The 24800-nt window shown below is 43.1% G+C and overlaps 1 protein-coding gene across 2 annotated transcripts in view; it reads right to left on the reverse strand.

Moving 5' to 3' along the window:
* nrbp2b (nuclear receptor binding protein 2b) overlaps positions 1 to 24800 on the reverse strand; it is a 33750-nt gene that overhangs the window by 7638 nt on the left and 1312 nt on the right. The gene's annotated exons all lie outside the window — the stretch shown is intronic.

Genomic DNA, 24800 nt, shown 5'->3' on the forward strand with positions numbered 1-24800 from the left:
ACTTTTTAATTCCAAGAGGTCCCACTTATTATTAAATTAATGGAGAATTATATCTGTTTAGGAAATTCGAGGCGTCACTGTGGGAAAGTTGATTTTTAACAATTCCGAGGCCGCCTCAGGACCATGCAGTGTTTTGTTTGTTTTCCCTGCTCTGTTGCAAACTTAACCTCTGATCTCTTGGAGTTCCTCACACGGTTCATTTATTACATTTATGGAGAACATAACAGTATTGATCTCAGCACTGATGCACTGAACTAAAAGCTTTCCTCAAGGCCTTGTTTCTATGCAGTGTAATGTTGATTGTTTAATATCTTTCAAACGCTCCGTCATCTCTTGGAAACAGTTTTGCACTGAGCTCAGTTATTTTTGGTTGTTTTTATCAATCCATCATTGAGAGTGTTTTGGACAATTTTTGTGTATTTGATGGCTGAACAAACTGTCTAGTACCGTCACAGCTTGACAAGTAAATCCGTCTTCACAGTTAGGTCATTGTTTCTGTGCAGCTTCTCTATTTTGTGTTAATAAAGAAAGCCACACGGAAAGACTATTTTTTTTTAATTCACATCTGATATCCCCCCGCCCAACAACTCTTATATGTGCTTTGACTCCTTCATTAAAAAAAATCTATGATTCTGCAAATGTTTTCAATTTCACGTCCATTCGCAATGTTCTTACACGTCTTGAACCCACATTTTTGGCAAGAGCAGAGAAGCATTTCCTGTTCGAAGGATGAATGTAGAGACGGGACATTCTGCACAGCGAAGATCAAATATTCAAGAGAAAAAAATATTTGGGTTTTTTGCATGCATAAATTCATTTGATGATGTATTCATTTTAAAATGCTACGTATTCCTTGTTAGCTCATCAACTTATTTCATTTTAGCTATCACTATTCCTTCTTTGTAAACCGTAATTATCAAAATAGAAGTCCAAGCCTTGATTTACCTCAAATGTGACAGGTGCCCTCAATGAGCCTTAATGACCCCAAACAGATAAGTGGTACAGAAAATGGATGGATGGATGGATTGTGATAGGTGCCTTTAATTGACTACCAGCCACTATTAGGTGAATTACGGTATTCATTGCTCGTATTTGTAGACTAAGGTGACATAGAAACTGGGTGGCTCATGGATGATGTATTTTTGTAGGCTAACCAGGAAGTTGGCACTGCCATGGGTTCTCTGGACCAAAAGCTGATGGGATTTTCACACTGTTGCCAAAACAACCTCTACCTCTACCATATTATGAGAAGTACACACGTTGTTCATGATGGTAATCTTCACAAATAAACTCCACTTTTATGATTTCTGAAGTGTCATTTATACAACAGGAGTGAGTTCAGCATACGAACTAACTGCTATATAAATAGCTGTATTTATGACTTATTTATGACAGCCCTTAGCCACTTTATACAGGGCACTTTTACATAAGCATGTTTAGGTTGTCTTTCTTTTTAATTTTTTACATGTTTTCATGTTGGATTTTCTTGTCCTGTCTTTTAATGTTGTATATGTTTACACTTATTAATGCATTCAGCCTGTTTATTGGTCTTACGCCTGTATAAACTGAGCTTTGAGTGGACATGAAAATAAAGTTGATTTGATTATTGACATATTTATCCCAAATCAGTATGTACTGGTACGGAGTGTCATGATTTTGATATGATAATTATTTCCCATAACTTCAAACCCTAATATTACAGCTTAAATGTTAATCTTAGTTGGATTAAATGCTCCAATTTTAAACCACAAACACAAACAAAAAAGATCCCTCTATTTGAAAAAACGAAACATGTCATAAATCCACTTTGACTCGTCATAAAGCAGATCTGCATCATCTTGAGTGTTGAAGCCTGTACCCAACAACGATTTCCTGTTGTTGCATCTCATCGAGGACACGTTTGCTCGGCTCAAGCCTGAGGCCGCTTCCCGTCATCACTGATGGAAAACACACAAAACCCAGCTGAATTTAGAAAAATTCAACAAAGAAGCAAGCGCACCCGACACTCCTCTCTCATCATCATCATCCTTATCGCCGTCATCTGTGAGGTCTTCAAATGTCAGCTGGGCATTTCTGTTGAAAGGCTGACACCAATGACTATTATTTAAGCGTCTCACAGCACATAAATAGCTGCTTATTACTGCCAAATTGATATAGTTGGTGCTGCACAATGCATCCCCATCTTGATGGCTGGAGTCAAAATAGTATCAACAGGAGGAGTTTAGTTCACTGAACCAAACAAGCTGAAGAGAAACAGCAATTAGAGAAGCCGCAAAAACTGTGCCATCAATCTCCTCATTGCACAGACAACACGAAATAAAGAAGAGAAGGAAATGTTTTGGTTTGTTTCTCAAGCTCTCTCTGCAGCGTCGGTTCATTTATAGACCAGGTGGGCAGCAGAGGAGACATGACATATAATCTCACTGCTCCCACTCAAGAAGAGATGATAATCTGATTACTGGTATTAGAGAGCTTGAACACAACGCTCTGACTGGCAGACAGCGGAGGGAACTCCTTCGCTTCAAGCTGCTGCTGTCAGAGAGCAATCGTGTCATTTCTCTCTGGCGTCAGGACTTGTTTACTTTCTCTAGATGTTCAGGGAGAGAGACATGGTCCCCTGTCCCAAAATCTACATCCCAGGGGTTTAACGGGGTCTGTTGCTTGTGGCGTGAGAGTGGTAAACAAGCACGCTGGATTAGGGGCTCTGATTGGCTGTGGGCAGGGAGGTGGGTTAAGGGTGTGGAGGGGGATTTAGGGATACTGCGTTCATTTCATAACAACGCCAGCTTCTGTTTGGATGTTTGCTAAATCTTCATCTAAATTGGTTCAAACTGAACCATGAGGCCTACTGATGCATTCCTCTACAGTTCTCACTCACTTTTGGTTATCGTATTATCTCTGCTTTGGTTTGGAAAACATTGCAGAGTGCCATGTTTCCGAAAAGTTCAGACAGGGTAATTCACATGGGATCAGATCAACGCAGTCCAGCACAGATAAACCCGCTATGCTATTTTAAGATTAGGGGTGAAGGTCTGAACCAGTGTAATGTGTATGCGAACTGGTCAGCGTATTGCAGATAATCGCAGGAAACGATTAGAAGCACAGGGACCAAGTGCAGTCTGATAGTTGCTGAATGACTTCACTCTCTTCCATAAACTGTCTACATGATTTGAAGCCAGTGCAGTAACAATAATGGCCTGCGGGGGCGGGCCGAATGGTTGCAAAATGAAACTATTGACCGTGCTGCAATGGGATCACGTCAGCTTCGATGCCAACTCACATGTTGACGTTCAGACCCATGAGTACCCACTGGTCATTGCAACATTCTTACATGAACACTTAGCAATGACAACTCTAAAATGTTGTGTGACTTAAATGAATGAATGTGTGTAGTGTGGTTCAGGGATATAAAAGTGGAGGGGCTCTAACTCCTACCCAATTTCTGGCACCTTTCTCAGACCACACTTTCTTTTCAAAATCTAGCCTTCAACTACACTCCAGGAAAGCTTCCATCTTGCATGGTTGCGAAACTATGGCAAGGACAAAAAAATGTGTCCACAGATAGACCACCAGAACCTGCAAAAGTACTCAAATCTCCTCCTGCGGTGGCTCCTGCTGCAGCGGCTGTCTCCAAAACCACATTTTACCTTGGAAACGACCAACCACCACCCTGTTGAAGAAGAAATGTTGCATGATGCAAAGAGGAATATGCGGGATGATACGTGGCACGGTTCCCTTGCCAAAACTACACAAACATTTTAGCTGCGCAAACTTTCTTTCAATTCCATTTCCAGTCTCCGCTAATGTTTTTGCAAGCAGAAAATTGAAGAGAAATGAAAAATGGAGACCAACAATATCTCCTATCTTTCAACAGTTTTTTTGTCATCAATTGTTAGACACAATCCTGGTTCTAGCAATGTAGGCAAAGACAGTTGGGGAGAAAAATGTATATGATGACTTTCACTGTCTAATGTCCCCGTTTAGCATTAAATGAAGCTCAGCTAACCAGCAGTTAGCAGTCTGGCGGGACTCTGGATATCTCTAATGCACACAGGGAGGAGAGAAAGGGTGTTTATCTGCTTGTCTTGAGGTAACAATAATGGACAATGACAGAATTTCTCAAAAAGTTGTTCTTTTAACAGACAACGCATGCATTTTGTTCAAACCAGCAGCGTATAACATTCCACACACAGGAGGCACTGGCTAAATCCCAACAGAGGAAAGTACAAATGGTCACATGATCATCTTTAGTTGCACCATCTGTTGTGACATTTTAATTGCCAAGATTCAGAATATATCTTTCCCAAATGTGGTATGGAGTTACCTCAACAGTATTAAAAGGTGCCTGATGAGTTGGCGAGCGTTAGCAAGCGCAGAAGACGAATTAGCAGACAGGTAGAGGAGAGGACTGAGCTACAGCACAGCAGTGTGACTCTCTCTGCGGAGGCATCTTCAATGAAAGAAATGTCTTTGTCTTGAGTCTGTGTGGGTCCCAGTCTCATAGTGACAAAGAGCATTGTCTCCCACACATCAATATCTCGCCTCGGCTGAGCCGCTTCCTAAACATACTTCCACAATGAGCTGATATGCGGTACCACATACATATTTAATATCTGGAACTGAGAGGGCTACACCCGTGTAATCTGCATGACGCTGTAACAAACACTTTCTAGGTTGGTTGGTTGGTTGGTGTGCGCTGTATGTAAATAAGTGCACGCTGAGCCTTTCCCTGTTTCTTTTTCACAGGCATCAAAGAGGAGCAACATCAAAGAGTTGAATGTGGAAGAAGCGAGAGGTACATCATTTGTGAAAGTGTGGATGAGTAAAAGGATGCATCCTCCTTAATTCAGACACTGCAGCAGGTTGCTGACATCCATCCATCCATCCATCCATTTTCTATATCGTTTATCCATTTAGGGTCGTGGGGGGGGGGTTAGGGTTAGAAAGTGTGCATGGAGCACCTGGGGAGTGCATGCCTCCACCACGCAGAACTCAGCCATATCCAAAGTTTAAAGTGACATTTTTCACCGATTTGAATGAGTTGATACTCAAACTGGAAAACCTGAGCCGTGTCTGAGACTATTTTGGAGGCGTGACAGATTATGCTTTGTTAGATGCTAGGGTTGAATCTTGGTACTCTGTGGCTCCAGCAGAATTGCTTCAACACTACTGGGTACACATTCAGTGGTACATTTACATACCCAAGATGTTAATCTCATTGTCATCTACGAGCCAATAACCCTGCAGTACGCTTACCAAGATCTAAAAATGCTGTTGATAAAATGAGTTTGTGTTGTTGTGAGGCAGCATTGACTGTACTATAAATTGAAGGTGTCAAGATTAAGCAACCAGTGAAACGAGCTGACTCAATCCATCCGCCTCATTCCCGCCCTGGCAGCATCAGGGCTTTGAGCCACTGACCGTCTGCTGACCTTCACCAGCCACACGAGCAGCTGTGCAATCCTCCTCACGGCTCCGTCTGTCTCCAGGATGTCACATGTGCAGCACACAATCAGGTCAGCGTCTTAGCTTGTGTGTGTGTGTGCCAGCTCAGTGTGAAGAACAGCGTGCTGGCACCAGCTGAGGCAAGTCTAGCCTCACCATTCCCCTTTGGGTGGCAATGAAGTTAAAAATCAGCGGAGAAAATCAAGTTCACGTATCTGAAGCGTTTCTCTGACTGATTCTTCAGCTGATTCTGATCATAGCAGCACATTAAATGGCTGTTATCCATTGAAAGGGAGAGAATTTGTGGTTGTAGGGCCTAACCCTAACTTCTGCCGTTCAAGAACAAATGCCTTCTAGTGACTGTTCTGACTCCAGCGGGTCATAACAGCCGTGGGTGGGTCAAACAAATGGCAAATTTGTAATTGAAAGATTGCTGCCAAGACTGTATTTGTCATTGATATTGTAACATAACACTACGTAATGCACTAAGTGGTTACAGAGTTGGGCGTATGGATGATGGTGGTGGTCATCAACTATTGAGCTAACAGGACTGCATTTGTACATGCAGAGCAGAAGTCATCAAGTAGTGGTTTGAGGGAAACACGGAGTAACTTACAAAAGTAAGGAGTAAGGAGCGGAGAAGGAATTATGAAATCGCAAGAATGCTTTCCAGTTCCTGCTCCGTATGCTCCTATCCCACATGCTGTTTTTCATGTGTGCAAGTTTTGAAGTATTCCAAGCATGTCAAACTGGTCATGACAGTCCCAGAACATGGTGGAGGGATTATATTTCTCATCTGACCGGGAAATGCCTCGGGGTCCTCCAGGGAAAGCTGGAGTGTGTTGCTGGGGAGAGGGGCATCTGCTGCCACCACAACCCAGAGCAGGATGAGTGGCAGAAAACGGATGGACGGGGTTTTGAGACTTAAGTTTTTACTATTCACAAGGTCAGCTGTTTATGTGTTTGTAGAAGACAGGGGAGAAGAGAGAGAGACAGAGAGAGAGAGAGAGAGAGAGAGAGCAGGGGAGAGGGACTATGCCAATCAATGTGCTGGACAGTTTTAAAAGCCTCCAGCAATACAATCATCACCCATCACAATACTTGACCATCAACATTTCAATATACTAATGTGGTGGATATCACCAAAGCTAACGTGACGCAGGCCATATTCAACCGAGTGACTTTAAACTGAAACAGACCTACAATACAACATCGCACTGACATCATAAAACATTTACTTTCAAGATGTACTTCTTTTATTTTGAAGGGCTTCGTTTTTGCGTGGTGGTCGTGAACTGATGTGCAACACATGGATTCCATTTACGTCAGTTTTGTGTTGTGTGGCGAAATACCAAAAATTGGCAACAAAACATGACCTCCCTGGCAAAGGTGACCACAGCTAATTTGCACCTTCTAGACAACTGTCAGTTGGAGTTTGCCCTGTTTGCAGCCTTCTACAGGTCGTGATAACCAACATGGCACACCCATTCAACGCACCGATAACATCTGCAGCTCGTGACGTCCTTCATATCTCCCATTGAAAATCTAATTAAATGCTCTGCAGCCGGTCACTTGACCTTCCGAAGCATTAAAACCTCTTTCGACAAGGTCACACAGGCCCATGAGGAGATATTACAGAAATCAGCCCCTTGTCGTGTCTCACTTTCTCATTTTCTCATGGAACTATTAAAGCTCCCCGCTACGAGCAGAGCAGATGGACACAGAGGGGAGAGCGGCTGCAAAACAAACAGCCACAAGACACAACATCGTCATAGCACAGCGAAAGGCTAAGAGAGAATCTTCCTTCTTTTTCTAATGCAAAAAAAGAGACCTTTATTTTGATGAAAACCAGGAACTGTTGTGATGAAAGTGAAGGACGATAGCGCAGCTTTTGCAACAGAATAGAGACTCTTTGGTTGCTGCAGCTGTTTGGTCATATTAAACATTTATGCTTGCATTTGAGCGGTAATCATCTGTGCCATGTTCCAGTGTGTACCAAGGCTTCAAGATTACACCAGCCACACAGCCCTCTCTTCCATTGTTACTGTGACAAAGCAGCAGATTTACAAGGCCAGCCAGACAGAGATGCATTCAAGCCCTCTTGAGCTGCACTGACGGGGACGTGATAAGCATTGGAAGTGTTGAACAGACTCATTACATAAGGCTTTTACCCCATCACATCTTCAGAAAGGAGGCTTTAATCTACCTGCAGGACCCAGCACAAGAAAGGAAGGGACACATGGATGTGTTATACTAAAATACTTCACAAATGTGTGAAATATTTCTTCACATCATTTCACACCTAAAGTCACACAAATCAAAAAGGGTAAATGAAAATCCCAGAGCGTGTTTTTCAGCCTTCAGTAAGAAACTATTATATTAATTTTGGAAAATGCACTTATTTGTTGACCTCCCTCGAGTCAGACAAGAACACCCTCTCACCTCTGTGCGTGCATTAGAGCCATGAGACTAGCTTACGGCTAGCTAGCTTACTGCTAGTTAGCTTAGCACCGTGAATGGAAGTAGACGGGAAGCGTTCGCATACGTCCATCAAAAATCATCACAAAAGGCTCAGGATCATGGTTGTCGAGAAATAAATAACCTTATTGTGAAGTCGGCTTACATTAGTAGCAGCAGTCACTCTTTTAATTTTCAAAGTGTTGGTTTTGCTGCAGCTTTTAAGGTGTTTCATGAAGTTACTGCGCCCAGTCAGGAAAGTAGTTCTGGCGATTGTTATTTAAAAACTTACGTCATACGCAACCATTAGATATATCAATGAAGGCAAGGACCATCGTATAAAAGAGTATTTGATTACTTTTGAGGTATACTAACACTTCATATCCACTACTTTTCCTTGTGCTAAGCTAACTATCAGTCAGCTAGCGTTAGCTTCCAAATGCATGCACAGAGGAAAGAAGGGTATCTTATATGGAAATGGGGAAGGATGGAAATATATTTATATACAGTATACTACATTATAAATAAAGTATATTTCCTGAAAAGTTTGCATGTTCATGCATAGTTTGATGCTGACATTTTTTAGCTGTTGAAGATTTCATTCGCAGCTTCTCATTTCTCTTGACATTTAAGCAGCATCTCTCGGATGAATCTGAGCTCTACCAAATATAACCTCTTTCCATGTAAAACCCCTGAACCTTCCTGGAGCCATCGAGTCAGTGAGCTGAAAAGACCCTTTGACCTATACACACAACTACGCACAAACACCTGCTCACGCGCGCGCACACGCACACGCACACGCACCTACACACACACGCACACACTTCAACCAATCAAGCATTCCAAATGGAGAGAAAATGAACAAGGTCATGGCACTTAAGGTCCCATTTTATCGGCAAGTATTTACTCATCTTCCTGCTTTCCCTTCTTCCAGACCAGAGGAGATACGAGTGCTTGGACTAACTTCCACAACATATTTGGGCTAAAAGGACATATAAGCTGCTGGCAGACCAGGCAATGGTAAGGCTAAAAGCATGTTTGCAAACAGCGGTTATCTTGATTCATTCATGGGTGCGAAGGGTAATATCACTCCCTCGATCTTGCATGAATAGGTGTAGTAGGTGGTATCTGATCACATCAGCAAGTTCTGAGAGACTAGCCGAGCATGCCGCACCACAAATCAGCCACCTGGTTCTGTGTTTACCTGTCCTCCACTGTATGAGGTTAAAATTAAATAGCTTTGAAAGATAAGTCTTATCTTGGCCGTTTATCAACACAGCCTTCATTCTTCTGGCTTTACTGCAGCCGTTGTGCTTGCCGTCTGATGAATGTCCCACAGATTTTACGGGAAAGATGTAAAAAAAATATTTTAAAAAGAGGGGAAGGGAGGGTACAAAGGTCATGAGTCAAAGTCATGACAGAATTATAGGCAATTATGAAATGCACGACCACGCATGGCACTATTTTCCTCGTTCACGCTGGTGGACTGAGCTCTAGCATCAATCCATAACTAGAAAAGATATTCAAAAGTCAATGCGGAGCCTAAAGATTAGACGGCTACGGCGTTTCTGGAGCCGACGCTGCTATTTGAGGGTTAAAACTCAGATAATAATATAAAGAACATGTCATGAGGAGATAACTTTAAGTGTAATACGTCCAAATATAATAGAGGAAACAATTGTAGTGTTTGAAGTGATTAAAATCCTGATAAAGCTAAACCCTGTAAAATAACTGTGGATTTGTGTTGTCAGTATATCTATCCTCAGTTCACTGACATGTAGGCAGAGAATGCTTAATTTATATACTAGTGAGGTAATTCAGAAAAAATTCCATCACGACAACCATTTGGGCCTTCATGTGAACAATAATCCAGGATTTATTTAGGCAAAACTCACTAATTAAATTTTCTGCTTGAATGAAACATTAAATTACTTGATGGGATGAATATTTTTAATCCTGTGGTGAGACTTATCTTCCTCCCTGCAGGAGAGTCTAAGATTAACAGGGCTGAATTATTTTGAGTGTCATTTTCAACGAAGTGAACAGTTGTCAAATCAAAAGGGGGTCCATCCGGTGCATTGAGGAAGAACTGTATAAAAACTAAGCTGTAAGAAATACTTAACATCTTGGGCCTAAACTTCATCAGAACTTAACCGCACCGACACATCATAAGATGCCGTTTTCCTACAGTAAATTCACTTCAGTGACCTTGACCTTTGACGTCTAAACCCTTCTCCATTTATCCTAGTGGACATTTGAGCCTAATTTATGAGGGCGTTCCATATTCTGCTTCCAAGAAGGCAGACGTCTCACACACAAGTGAGGTGACTTTGACCTCCGACCGCCAAAATCCTAGAGTCCAAGAGAGGATGTTTGTGGCAAATTTGGAGAAATTCCCTCAAGATGTTCCAGAGTTAGTGCATTTATGTAAGATGACGTTCAACCACCAAAGTCGGGGGGTGTGGACCCCCCCCCCCCCCCCCAATCAAGAATGGGACAGATACAGCAGGTGACCTTAAATGACCATCAGAATCTTTTCAGTTCATCCTCAAGTCCCAGGGGACATTTGAGCCTATTTTTTTGTTTTTTAAATCCTTGAGGGTTTCCAAATCCCATTAACAAGAATGGGAAAGATGTCACGCACATTTAAGGTGACCTTGAACTTTTACCTCCAAAATCTTTCAAGCTCATTCTTGGATCCCTGAGGATATTTTAGGCACACTTGGAGAAATTCCCCCAAGAGATATGACCTGCAAAGTCTTTTCAGTTCATCCTTGTATTCCCTAAAGCCACTGAAGAGATATAATGCTAACAAGGCAGGGACAGAACCTAGTTTAAGGCTGTCAACCAAGCAGAGGCATAAAAAACCTTCGCCGCCACCCACAGAGCTACGTTGTGAAACCAGGGATTTTATGTGTCCACCGCAAAAAGATCCTAACAGACTCCCATTGTCCTTGTTTGAGTGGTGCTGGCGCGTAAATTTAACAGAAGCTACACCACCACCACCATGATGTTAAGAGCTTGTGGTCATTTTGTACATTTCTATGAAATCAGGCTGGAAGCTTGACCACACAAATGTTTTCATGTAACTGTTAAGAAAACAAGATAATTGTCTGGTGTGCATATATTTTAAGTAAGCAGCACTAAGATAAACCACATGCAATTTGAGCCTCCTACGTGACTGACCAGAGAAACGTCTCCACGCTGTTTCACAAAACGCTGCTTCACAAAACGCTGCTTCATTCCCCATGAACAACTTGGAGGCCTGGCACCTCCTCGAAAATATCAGTAAAAATCACTTTGGATTCAGTTTCAGTTAGACTTTAATTTCCAACCTCAGCTCCGCTCATGAGAAAAATATTCATCCAAAAAAACCTCTGGTGAAATTTTACGGGCAGAGTTTTAATGTTGGGCTTGTTGGTTTTGTTTTTTTTTGTGAACACTCAAGTTCCTGGAATACAAGCGGCAGTTCTACACGTCGCTCAGAAGACGTGTTTGTGTTTGACCTGAAACTGGCCCGCTGCCTGTTCCTTCAAAACATCTGTAATTGACTGTGTTCTTGGAGAAGTCCTCCTGTGTGTTAGCGCTCTCCATAAAGTGAGCTAATTTCTACCCACTGGATTACCCAATTCATGCTTGTAAATCCACACACACTGCTTGCTTCATTGCTACTACAAACCCATGGGTGTGTGTGTGTGTGTGTGTGTGTGTGTGTGTGTGTGTGTGTGTTATGTGAGCTCCAATGAACACCCCCCCCCCCCAGCATCCCCCAGCAGAGGTTACTGCAGTGCAGCTTTCCAGCAAGCAGAAAAAAAAAGAGTGACTCAGGGTAGAAGCTCAAAAGAGTTGGCAAACAGTGTTAAGACCTGATGAGTGTTCGCTGGAGGAGCCAGCCCGCCAGTCGAATGGTTTTGCCGGGGGGGGGGGGGGGTCAAGGACAAACCATTTAAGACGGGTGTCAGAATGCACTCACAGAGACCCCTCTCTCTCTCAGCCACTGGCCTGAATTAGTGACTGATATTGAGCTTCCAGGTGGAGGAACTACAAGGCTGAGAGTAGATACGGACACGCCGAAAAACTTGTGATTATCTTCCAGAGGGATTAAGTTGAGCAGCGAGAGTCAACCAGAGCTGGCTGTTCAGCACGTGTTCATACAAAAGCCCGTTGGCAGACTTGGATGGGGACAGCCAGCAGCCTTTTTTTCCTCTCCCTTTTTTTTGGTGCCAGTAGCGGTTATGTAACATTACAGACAAATCTCAATAGGAGCGTCCCTGAAGGCACCACGTGGGGGATTAGCATGTCTACATAAGCAATGCCTGCCTACCTGTCCACATGGTTTATTCAGAGAAGAGAGAGAGAGAGAGAGAGAGAGAGAGCGAGAGAGAGAGCGAGAGAGAGCGAGAGAGAGAGAGACTTGCTGTCACCAAAGACAGGATCCTTGTAAAAACTGTGCACACCAAAAAAGTACTCTTATGTTTTCAGTGCCCATTCAATTATTCTGCTGTAGTTTCTCATTCATTTAGCAGCTGTATGTTCCAGAGTTTCTCTATGTGAAGCTGTTCCTACCAGCCAAGAAACTCTGCTAACATCTGGCTTCTGACTGCAGTGAGAAAGGGTTTGCTTGGCATTTGTAAATAACCATATTGCTACCCGGTGCTGGCAGAAGTCCTGTCACATTATCACCAACATGTCTGGTTCCTTAACATAAGCCAGAGTCCAAATGCTAAAACTGACTGATTCACTGTGGTGGGCAGTGGAGGCCGATGCCAGACGTACACAGCCTGGTGAGTTTCACAACCTTCTCTAGGAAGTGCAACTGCCAACTTTGTGCTGCAATTCAATCGCAATAAACACATAATAATGAGGCCGAATTAACAGCGTGGTGAAGCAGCTTTGTACATAGTATAAATTTTGTTGCATCTTTCCCCCAGATGACAAGAGAGCGACCTTTTAAAAATGCTCGTTTTCTGAATGAGGTTCGTATTTGTTGTGTGAGGCTACTTAAATTGTCCCAGCCTGGATACGGATGACATACTTTTCATTTCAAAAACAAAGAAAAAAGGGTTTCACATGCATTTCACTCTTGCCATGCAGACACGTTGAAGCAGGAGCTGCTCCCGGCTGACATCCTTTGAGAGACAGCGTGCACAGTGGACACTTTTAGGATGCTGAAGTGTTGTCTTACCCTGTCTAAAGGCCAAAGCTATGTCGCAAAGCAGAGTGAGAAGTCACAGAAATGGATAAGAAGCAATCAACTGTACAAAGAGGGGTTGCTCTGCACGTATTTCAACATGATGGGAGTGCTGTAGCCGGGGAGGAGAGACGCTTCTTAACTCGGGCTGTGTGAAGTGGGTGTAATTGTTGGTTTCAGGAAATTGCCCAAATTGACTGAAAACGTGGGAGTATCAGAAGCTTTTTGATGATCAAGCACTTAGATAGCATAGAGGAAGACGGAGTCAAAAAGGTTTGACTTGCTGATAATTTATTCCTCCTCCTGAAGTTCTCCTCCATTCAGAGTTAATAGCTCTCGGAAAGCACGGCGACCTGTTCTGTCTGATGTTGACGGAACAGAGTGTAACACCCTTTTCTCCAAACAGACTAAACACAAAAGACCTCATTCATAAAATGTTCTTACTGACAAATTTGTTCTTACACACACTTTCTGGCTTATAAAAAAATTTATTTGCAAGACTTCCTGTTACAAAAAGTACACGATAAATGAGAGAGCAAAGAGTTACATCAGGCTTTGTAAGACTGAATTAAAGGTTAAAATTGCGCGTAAGAACAAATTTGTGCTTAAGAGCATTTCATGAATGAGCCTAATGCCTTGAGTGAGAATGAGATGAATTCATTTTGATAATCAGGCAAGAAAACTGTGAGATTTTGAATCTTTTATATACACTCCTCATTTCTATTTGCTTAAAATAGTCTTCTTACAAAATACTACATCTGACTGAAAAAAAACCCATGATGCATCACATGAAATCAGGAAGTCTCAATTTCATTCAGCAGTCGAGCATCGAGAGGACACGACCCCTCTGTCTTCACAGAGAGACGCAATACTCTGTAGCTCAGAGTGGCTTTCACTCACCTGCTCCATATTTAATTCATCAGGCATCTTCCTGATTGATAGTTGCATAAAAAGTAACCTGCTTTACTTTCAGCTGCCTGGCCAGCAAAACAACAACACGGAATGCAAATTAGCCTGCGTGTAACAGCAGATTTATGGACGGGAGGAAGAACAATTTCCGCTGGCGAGGGACAAATATTATTTCAGCTGGAAAGAAGAAAGACTTTGAGTAGATGATGAGACCTCGGGCAACCAACACTGGACTCAAGTTCCAAGACTTAATCAGATTTGAATATCTTTTTTTTTTTTTGCGGCAGCAGCATTTGGTGTTCCCGTTGCATCTTCCGTTTCGGATGTAAATTGCTGGCAGAAAATGACACACAAGCAACACCCGAGCTGTGAAAGCATCGCTTTGTTTTAGTGTTACAAATCTCTTGCTGTTGCTTTCACATGCGAGACAAACAGAATTAATCTCAACAGACAAAAAAAGAAAAAGAAAAGAAATTGAAAGTGTAAAAACGCGCATGTAAAAAAACAGCCTTGGTTTAACTTTTATGGTATGTAAATAACACTTAGCATCTTGTTAAATTTGGTCCTGAATATTTAAAGAACCCTAACAACTTTTTGCTTAGTTGCCACCCTCCTTGGAACCAGACAGGAATATAGATGCCCTGCTCTCCTCTGTGGGTGCATTGCAGACCCTCAGAGACTAGCTGAACGCTAGTTAGCTTAGCTCAATGAATGAAAGTGGGTGGGAAGTGTTAGCATACCTCCATTAAAAAATTATCAAATACACTCCTCTTCAAAATGGTCTTTGCCTGCATTAACAGAACAAGGATAGCATTTTAAAACTAGACATTACAACTTCAGACACCCTGGGACTTTCCTAACAACTGACCCGCACTTCAGAACTTTAACAGACAAAACAAAAACTTTTGTGGACAACAGAAGAGCTAATTATGGCCGACTGTTTAAGGGAGGAAACAAGGCGCTGAACCTGACCTAACAACTTGGATATGCTAACTTGCCCATCCACTACCATTAATTCTGCTAAGCTAATTTGCTGTCAGATTCTCCCTGATGCACCCGCAGAGGAAATAAGGGCATCTATCTTCTTGTATGGCTAAAAATTAGCGTGTGCCTTTAAATCAAACTATGCGCTCTGTGACCACGTGTCCCTTACATGCGTACCTGGCATGAGCAATAAAATATTCATATTTGGTTTCAAAGGTAGAGCTCAAAAGATAAAAGCTGTTAAAATGCGGAGGACTGAATAAGAGTAGTTCTCCTATCAGCTGGTCAACAAAGAGAGCTCTCTTTGAAGTGGTAAAAGGGTGGGTATGCAACTTAGCGGCGGTATCCCTCTTTTATTGATAGTTAAAACAGAGAAGTCTTTACCGGGATAATCATGTTTATAAAGGCTTTCCACAACCCTTTTCTCACCTGCATGCAGAAGCAAAGCTTTTGGGCTGAGAAGCACATGTTCTTTGATCGGCGGCAGTGGCGGACATCGCCCGGTTTCTTCACGGAGGCTGACTGAAGCTTCCTGAGCGTGCTCTTTGTGCAACAAACCTTTTAACCGTGCACTGTATGGTGGGAAATCAGTCCGCCAGATGCATTAAAGGCTTCACGTGAAAGCAACTTGACTGTGGCTAAAACTATTATTAAAACCTGCAATGTCCTTGTATCAGAGTCATAAGACTACATTCACAACGGTCCTCATCTGCACCCGGAAAATTCCACCCCTGGTTACTTTTTTTCTGCTGTCATGCATCATGTGACAAGTGGAGTCAAGGGATGATGGATATTTATACAGCTAATGAAAATCTCCCTCTCACCCTTTTCGGCTCATGTGTCGGTGGATGTATAAAGAGAAGTGGAAGCAGCATCTACAGCAGAGCCCCGTTCATTCCAAGCTACAATTGTGCAATACCAGTCTTGAGAGTTTCTCCCTTCAATGGATTTAACAACAAATAGAAGCGGGGGCTGAAAACTTGACTCCAGCAGAAGACACTCATAACTAGAGATGCATAATAATGACATGATGTCATGTGAATTATGTAAACCCGAATGAAATTGCTCTCTGTGTGCTAAGTGCCAAACCATTCACTACTCAAGAACTCACTGATGCATTAAATATAAAACACTGTGAAGAACCCTCGTTCAGACAGACAGTCATTTTAACACTGTCAAACAGAGCGGTGACACTAAAAACAGTGACATTTTTTGAAAGCCGGCTGTGTCGCTCTCCTCCGAGAGCTTCCATGTTGACGTGAACCACTGTGACAGCACGGCGAGGAGCCTCCAGACGTGTCAACCCATCCTAGAAGACAAGGACGGGGGCCTTTTCATGCCAGCTTTGCTGTCCAACTGACTGAAAATCCCGATAGCTCCATTTCACACAGCTGGAGTGGAAAACGATTGCCGTTACCTCTTCTGTTGTATCCCGTCAGATCCAATGACCACCCCCACCACCCCGGCAGACAGACTCGTGTTTCACACCCAGGTGACGGGTCACATGATTCAATATCTTTATGTGAAAATGTTCACGAGTCAGCTGGCTGATAAAGTTGGACATCATCGAATCTGTTGCCGGTGCTGCAGTAGCGCTAGCGCTCCCTCTCATAGCTGAAATGGATATGAGACTCACACATTTCACCTTAGACCTGACACATACTTGACTGTTTCTTGTGGAAAAAAGCTGGTGAGAGGAGAAAAATCGATGATACTCTAAAATGTTGAGGCTTAACTTGAATTGCAGGACCTGAGTAGTTGCTTAGTGACGGCCTTGTTTGTTAATAACTGTCTAAAAATGACATTATATGAAGACATTTCCAGTTTAGCCGCTAAGGAATCTTACTGCGGGGCAACAAATGCATCAGTAAATGACAGAATTTGACGACAGTCCCTTACCTAATAGACACACCGCCTTCAGACTCAGTTTGGCACAACCATTCAACACCACACAGAAAGACAGAGGCACTTGTAGTATTTATTCCCTCATTGACTGATCGTTTTCCTCTTTCCTCCTGGAGGCGGGTCTTGCCACTGCAATGTGTGAAAGCTGTCAATCTCAAAGACAACGGACAGATTCCTTCACAGAGTCATCAGCATACACATTATGTGGATAACCTTAACTTGTTCGCATGCATTTAAGCCTCAAGAACCCTTCGGATGCGCCATTTGCACAAAAAAAATCCGAACACACAAAAAGAGATTTTCACGCCTGACCTTCACCCTAGCGTCACGCCGTCACGGCCGTCACAAAATCAGCAGCTGTGATACACATTAACGCCTGGTCGCTGTCGAGTGAACAGAGCCCCAGCAAAAAGAGACCACAACAGTAGGAAGATGCCATGATTAATATACGCTGTATCAAATTCTACGCCATGCAGCCACACCGAATCTACCTACAAGTACGAGACTGTCGAATTCAACAGGAAGAAGCCGCCTCCATCTCTTTGTTCAACCATTTCTGTTACAGTTGGATACTGAAGTCACATAAACTCCTGGTGAATAAGGCAGGCTGATGACAACACTGTATGTACTGTAAATCAGACACCAGCTATCAACAAGCTGGAGCTTGTGGTGGTAGATTCCTGGTGGAGATGCTGACTTAACAGCACCTTCATGCGGGTTCTGTTTGCTGCTGTTTGGTAAACAGGCTTCCTCCACGCACTGTTAACACCAGAAATTATTCATCTTTTTTCCAGAACATTCAGCAAATATCTGCTCTTCATATCATCAAAAGTGCCCAAGACAGCAATTAACCCATTGAGTAATCGTGTGCCGCCATTAATTTGCAATTTACTGCTGACTAAGAGCTGGGCAGTGAAACTTTACTACAGCTCGAAATGCATGCGGCACGCTGACTCTAATGTTATTAAGCAGGCAGGGTCAAAGATGCACAGGCAGTGAAACATAATTTGTCCTCACACACCAGCAAGTTAATTACATCATGTTATTAAACCATTCACAAATCTGTTGGCGTGCCAGGAGGAGGTGGAGTCTCAGATCCCTGCTGTTTCCTGCAGACAGGCCAGTTCAACCAGTATAACCTTTAACAGCCAATATACTGCATGTGTGACACATCTCAAAAACACATCCGCAATGTTACAAATGATTGATGGGACCAACATTGTCACGCCTCCCCCCCAGGAACAGCAACAGACAATCACAAATATGTTTTTGGGGTGTCCAGCCTTCCCACTGGGACACGAGAATGAGCTTAAAAGGTTTTGGTGGTCAAAGGTCAAGGACACTGTGACAGACACACATTATAGAGACATTCTGCCACAATGTGGGATTTGTAGTTTGAAATCATTCCAATATTGAGTGAGTTGCTACGGTTGGGGGGGCATGGCTCATGGTAGAGTGGCCGTCTAGCAACCAAAGGGTCACTGGTTCGATCCTCACTTCCCCCGGTGACCATGTCCAAGTGTCCTTGAGCAAGATACTGAACCCCCAGTTGCTCCTGATGGCCCTGCAACAGACTGTCGACCCATCCAGAGTGACCCCGCCTCTCACCCAACGTCAGCTGGGATGGGCTGCAGCCTCCGCCCCCCAACGACCCTTTACGGATAAGCGGAATAGGATGGATGGGTGGATGGATGGATGCTAAGGTTGATTAATGCGTGTTGCAGCTATGGAGCAGCTTGTTAGAGTCCAAGTCCATCCAACAAATCCCGAGACCCTGCAACACCAGCACAGAGTCCAACAAGCTCAAATGCAGGTGCAATATAGGATTTCACCTGAACGTGGAGGGAAAGACTGGGCGCCTTTTACCTGTGTTTTTGAGCAAACATAATCAGTAGTGACCAAAACTGCTCAAATTGTTCCAACATTGTGTGAGAACGCTGAAAAACATTGTCTATCTGAAAAAACCTGTTTGGTTTTACCAGTGACGGTGACTCCATACCAGTTTGTTTTGGATTAAAAGGAACTCATAGGAAATATTTAGGTGGACATTTCTTAAATGTAACAGAACACGTTCTGACGAACAGGTGAGATCGCCCACATCTTCCCTGAAACAACCACGAATCAACGAGCTCACATTAAAAACCCAAAAGTGCTTTCTAGCAAATACCGGAGCAACTGGTACGAAGGGGGCCCGCTGCTGTCAGAGCGGCCGCGCTAACAGGTGGATCCAAGATCACTGTCCCCGCTCCTGGGAAATCGGTGTACATGTCACTCCCCGCAGGGCAGCTGTCAAAGCAGCGAGCGTGCCCGCGCTGCTGGATTACAGCGAAGTGTGTGTCATTAGGAGGATCCCCTCAGGACAGCCAGCACTTCCTGCAAGTTGCAACTTGACATGAGCTTATGAGGGGCGACTGCTCGGTTTAATAGCTCTCCTTTCTGAGCAACAGCAGTAAAAATACTCCTGCAGGTTTACGCTCCTATATCCATCTTGGCAGCTGAAGTGTTTGATCGACTTTTCATTTCACCGGAAAATGATACAACAGCTGAATCGCTTAGTCACCTCATCGATCAGCAGGAAAACCACAATTTCATTTCAAGAACAACGACCCTGAAACAGCCCCTGAAAGAAAGAAGACTAGCTTGTCTCCGTGACACAAAACAAGAACTGTTTTTGCATCGTGATAAATGTTTCTCGCGTTACATCAAGTTTGAAGGTATCAAACGAATTATGATGAATGTGTGCTAAATTGCATTGCCCAACAGAAGCCTAACTCAGTCAGGTCGACGGCGAGCCAAACGCACGCTCAAATCTGGTTATATCACAAAGTATTTATGATGCCAACAGCAAAGACCTGAGGAATCACTTGGTCAAACAAAAATATATCAAAAAGCTGAAGTGGGTACTTTATTTGATGAAAATTTAAAAAAAAAAAGACTCATTTTTTCCAGCTGGAATGTTTTCTTTTTTTAAATCATAGGGGGGGAAAAAAAAAGTGCAGTACTTTCAGGTACCAATGCTGAATTCTTGGTTCTGGCATCAGTAAAAGTATCACTTCAAATTCAACACTAACGATAAGTAAAGCGTGATTGTGAGTAAGCAGCACATTTGAACCGACTATCACTCATCCTCCCAAGTGAACTATCTTTTTGCCGTGTAGATGCATTTTTTTTTTAAATAACGAAAGCCCACTTAAGTCTTACTTAATCTTACTTACGTACTTACACAAACTACTTACTTAACCTACTTAAATTTTAGAGCCTTATAATACTTGTCTATTTCAAAAAGGGGGGAAATAGACAAGTATTATAAGGAAATAGCAGGATTCACTCGAGTTATGATAACTAAAATAAACCACGTCTTTATCATGTGGCGAAGACGCGGTTAGTAGGCGTTCCTTCAAACAAACGCCATCTCCTCTTGAATAAAAATGAGGTAATCCAGCGCTTCAGTCCATCATCCGGTGAGTAAGCTGACAGGACGAGCAGCGGCGGGGTAATTTCACAGCTTCATTGCACAAGCAGACAACACTTGTGCAAAAGTACTGCGTCACTGAAGACATTTTGATTTGTCTTAGTGGGAAAATCACAGGTGTGACTAATAACATCACCTGTAAGCCTATGATGCAACACAACACCGGGACCCTGAAGCTAAAGCCACTAAAACATTTTGGGCTTTTTTTTTTTAAATCAAAAATGAATGCGGAATGTGATTAGATCAACTCAAACAATTCCAAGTAGATATAAAGAAAAAAAAAAACCACTGATTTTCACGACATGCAGTGATACTTGTGGTACTCGTCTCAGCGGGAAGCCACGACATCGTGAGCGTGAATGGGAATGCAGTGACTCCAGTCCATTAGATGGCGCTAATATTTCACTACACTTCTGTGCAGGGTTTGAAAACTACAAATCAATGACCAACCCTGCAGAGCACAGCAGCGCAGTCAGCACCGCAGCACACGGAGCCAGAAGGCTGATGAATTAGGACCATAAACCATCTACAGTGTAGGACCGTAAACCCACCCAATAAATGGGAAACTGAATCAAGCCTCACCGTACCACAGCCGTGAGTACCTGCACACACCGATCCCACCCTGAGACATCCTTTCTACTGCTCTGAAAAAGTTGATAATACACCTCAATGGCTGCAAAAAAATTTTAAAAAATCTGAAAACCCCAACATACATAAATGTGAACCAAATATACGTCTATATTCTTCCACCATAAGGCCTGAAACACAGCCTGACTCAGTTATGCAACACTTGACATGCCGCCTGTCTGCAATACTCAGACTCAATCACATGCCGCTCAATTTCTTGAGAATTGTCCTAGGAACGAGGGACAATAGATCAGATTATATCAGTACATATTTCCCATATATCTGATCCATTGATTTGGGCCAATATTGAGACGACACATACCCTCGTTTTTGTTTTTTTTTTGTCAATGATACTGGAAAACACCTGATAAAAAGATGCGGGTGCTGTCTACGTAGCTCACCTGGAGCTTCACACCGTCTCGTCAGACAAACCTGAGACAAACGTGTGATTTCAGGTGACAGGCACATGCTGAAATAGGCGCCCGCCCATCGAATTCAACCTTCACATCTTCATCCGTGCTTTTAAATTAACACCCCGGTGAATATGTGCAGTTCATTTTCGTCTGACTGTGAGCAGATGGAAGCTGGAAATAGATGATGCACTTTTTCTCACAGAGCAGTTAATAGAAAGAGCTGTTCGGTGTGTGAATTCACTTCAGGAGATCGACCTCGTGGCTCGATATCACAGGGAGCCCGCTGATAATCTGACTGTAAATACAGAGCCTGGGCAGTCTGTCGTTCTGATGGACGGACCCCCCGCACGCGCACTGCGACTGGCAGACCATCGCTCTTCACGCCACCTCGTGTCACCAGTGTTTTTCCACAGGAGGATAAAAGAAAAGGGCTGATTTTGTCCGATTCATGCTTGAACAGCAACATTTAGTGAGTCACTACATCGTCTTTGTTGCGCGTCAGTGTGAATGCTGTCATTCCAGGAAGCACAGGCGACTCGATCAGAGGTTACGTGTCACCAGTCACATAGTAAATCACGCTGCTGCTGATGTTCCTACTATTTCACCAGGAGAGAGAGAGAGGCAGAAAGAGAGAGAGATAGAGAGAAAAGGAGGGGGGGGGGTTTCCAACATTTCCTTATTCCTGGCAATACAGCATGTTAGATTGGCATCAGATTATTTCAGTCTAAAAGGTGACATCAATGAACTCCTGATATGCTAACTGTTAGCTAGAAGACTAATTTTCATCCCTGGCGGCTGATTCCATGTTTAACACCTGATTGTACCAAGAAAGATTTTCACCAATTCCCCACACTTCCAAAAACCGCCTTAGCAGTTTGAGACGCACACACACCAAACAATAATACTTAAAAAAAAAAAGAGGAATAAAGTGACCTTGAAAGCAACACATTCATCCCATTTCACAATTTGAAAACAACTGTCACCTGCTGAGAAATCAAACACCACCGCTAAGTGATGTAGTTTATTTTAACGCCTGAGCTGAATAACAAATATGGCAGCATGTATTCTAAACTTTCCCCCGCTTGACTTGTTTACCGAGCATTCATGCGCGTTTTTCGAGAGCGCGGCGCTCGGCCACACCGAGCCCTGCTGCACACTCAGGCATCACAGCCCAACGGATCATTTAGCAGGATCTCACAATTTGTGAACGCGCAGGTGAGCTTGCAGCTGTGACTCCACTACAGCGGGTGTTAACCTCTTTGTGCTGCTTCACGGACGGACGCCGACCGGTTCAGCTGGGATGTCACATGGGTTCATTTATTTCTAGTCAAGATCAAACGTGAATAAACACTGAACACTGGGAACCGAAGCTCATGTCTTTCCTTCTTGTTAAACAAATCCTCCCTCAACTTTCATGACCTTTTTTGAATAATCCTGCTAACAACCGGGAAAAACAGCAGCAAAGACATGACCTCTTTGGTGGGCGGGGCCATACTTCCATTCTACTGTTTACTGACTTATAATTCATCTGGAAATATTGAACCCAAAAAAAAGAGGCCATTTTGTAAGTGTACATTCTAACTGGATGGTCAAATTAAAGAAATACAAACTATGACACACAATAAAGCCACAAAGTGCCTTCGGAGCCTCATGTTTTTAATCAAAAATCTGATTTTATTAGACCGTCCTTATTTCTTTCTTCCTGATTTAACAGTGAACAGGTGAACGCAAGCTTATGATACTCTAACATTTTGATTTCATGACATAAAACATGTCAGTAACTAACAAACTTCATATGTCCTCTAAAAAATGATGTTTGCTAAAAAGAGGCTCTAGAGGTTGATGTGGACGTTTGCCATCATCACTGTGAAAAGAGCCGTTGTGGTTGTGCATCCGCGGCTACGGCGTTCATAGCGTCGCACATCTGACAGTTGCATTTCCATAAATCATTAAAGTTGTGTTCGATTTTTTTGGGGGGGGGGGGGGGATTATCTTACTGATTGTAACGCGGCAATCTCATAAATTTTAGCAATAATCCAAAATCGGATGTAAAAATCTCTTGGGTTGAGGGAACCCATGCTCACGCTAACTTCCTGGTTAGCCTACTAAAATACATCCCTGCTGCGCTACTCCACTGCTTGATAATTAGCCAAGCTCCTTTTGAGGAGATGTGTTTAATGAAACAGGAAGTGGTTCTTTTACAACATGGTTCCACTTATCGTAAAAGTTTTCAGGGACATTTTAATGACCGGGGAGATAAAGTTGACCAAATACACACTACTTCTTGACTGATATCAGAGCTGCAGTGCTGCTAATACAGTGGGAGCAGTTTTCACTGTAACACTCGTCTATCAGCGAGGGCTGAATGGGCTGAATGGTAGCAGCCCAGATGGCTAATCAATGGGTGGAAAAACACCAGGGTGGGGTACTAGAAGGAAAGCGCTAAACAGTAAGTGGCGTGTGAGAGGTCAGGTGGTCTCGGTTGTGTGTGAGCGTGAGATAACCTTCAACTTCAGTTCTTGGTCTTTATCTGGAGCTGTGAGAGGAGGCGTCGCCCACGGCTCCACAATCACTTCTAGGCTGTTATTCTCTCCGATAGTAAAATGAACTTTTCAGGGCAATTGTGACGTGCTTCGCAGGAAGGCGGGCTCATCATGGCGGCGGCAGACGCGGACATCAGCTGGGTGTGTGTGTGTGTGTGTGTGTGTCTGTATTTGATGTCTCTGATGTTGACACAAATCAAACAAGGCCTTAGTTAGGAGCCAGGAAGCTTCCAGCATGGCGGCCTCGGGTTATTTTCTGTTAATGCTGCTGATGCAACTGAGGAAGGAGGCCGAGGCATAACAGCAGCTGTGGACCTGGAGATCCCTCGATAACCGAACACTCGTTATCATTCCAGCACCTAGCAGGAGAGCAGTGAACCCAGGGGCATAGTTCCAGACTTTCATATTTGTGTTTTGATGTTTTTGTGGCTGTGATGGCAATTAAAGTTAAAACTTTTGGTCATATGATTCATTTGTTAGTACGCCCAGTGTGAGAATTTGCTTCTTTTTGGTCTTGAATATCAATAAACTTAATATTCAGTCCTAGAAAAAATAGAAATCTTAAGTTTAGCGCAGGAATTCTGAATCTTTTCTACTTCTAAAAAGCTAAATTACAGCGCATTATGGCCTACCCATGGGCCACAACCCAGTGGTTGACAAAACACTCCTTTAGTGATCATCATCAGCGTGCATTTATCGCAGTTTTCTGATATTATTTGCTTAAGATTCATTAAATAATCTGCTGAGTCTAATGTTGATGAGTTACTTTTATTCTTGTCAAACTACAGAGCTGCAACGACTAATCGATCTACAGAAAATTAATCACTAACTCTCAGCTTAAGAGTCTATTTTTA

This window comes from Aulostomus chinensis, chromosome 21 (genome assembly GCF_037954235.1).
Source record: "Aulostomus chinensis isolate RoL2024-O1b breed Wild chromosome 21, RoL_Achi_v1.0, whole genome shotgun sequence".
NCBI classification, from domain to species: domain Eukaryota; kingdom Metazoa; phylum Chordata; class Actinopteri; order Syngnathiformes; family Aulostomidae; genus Aulostomus; species Aulostomus chinensis.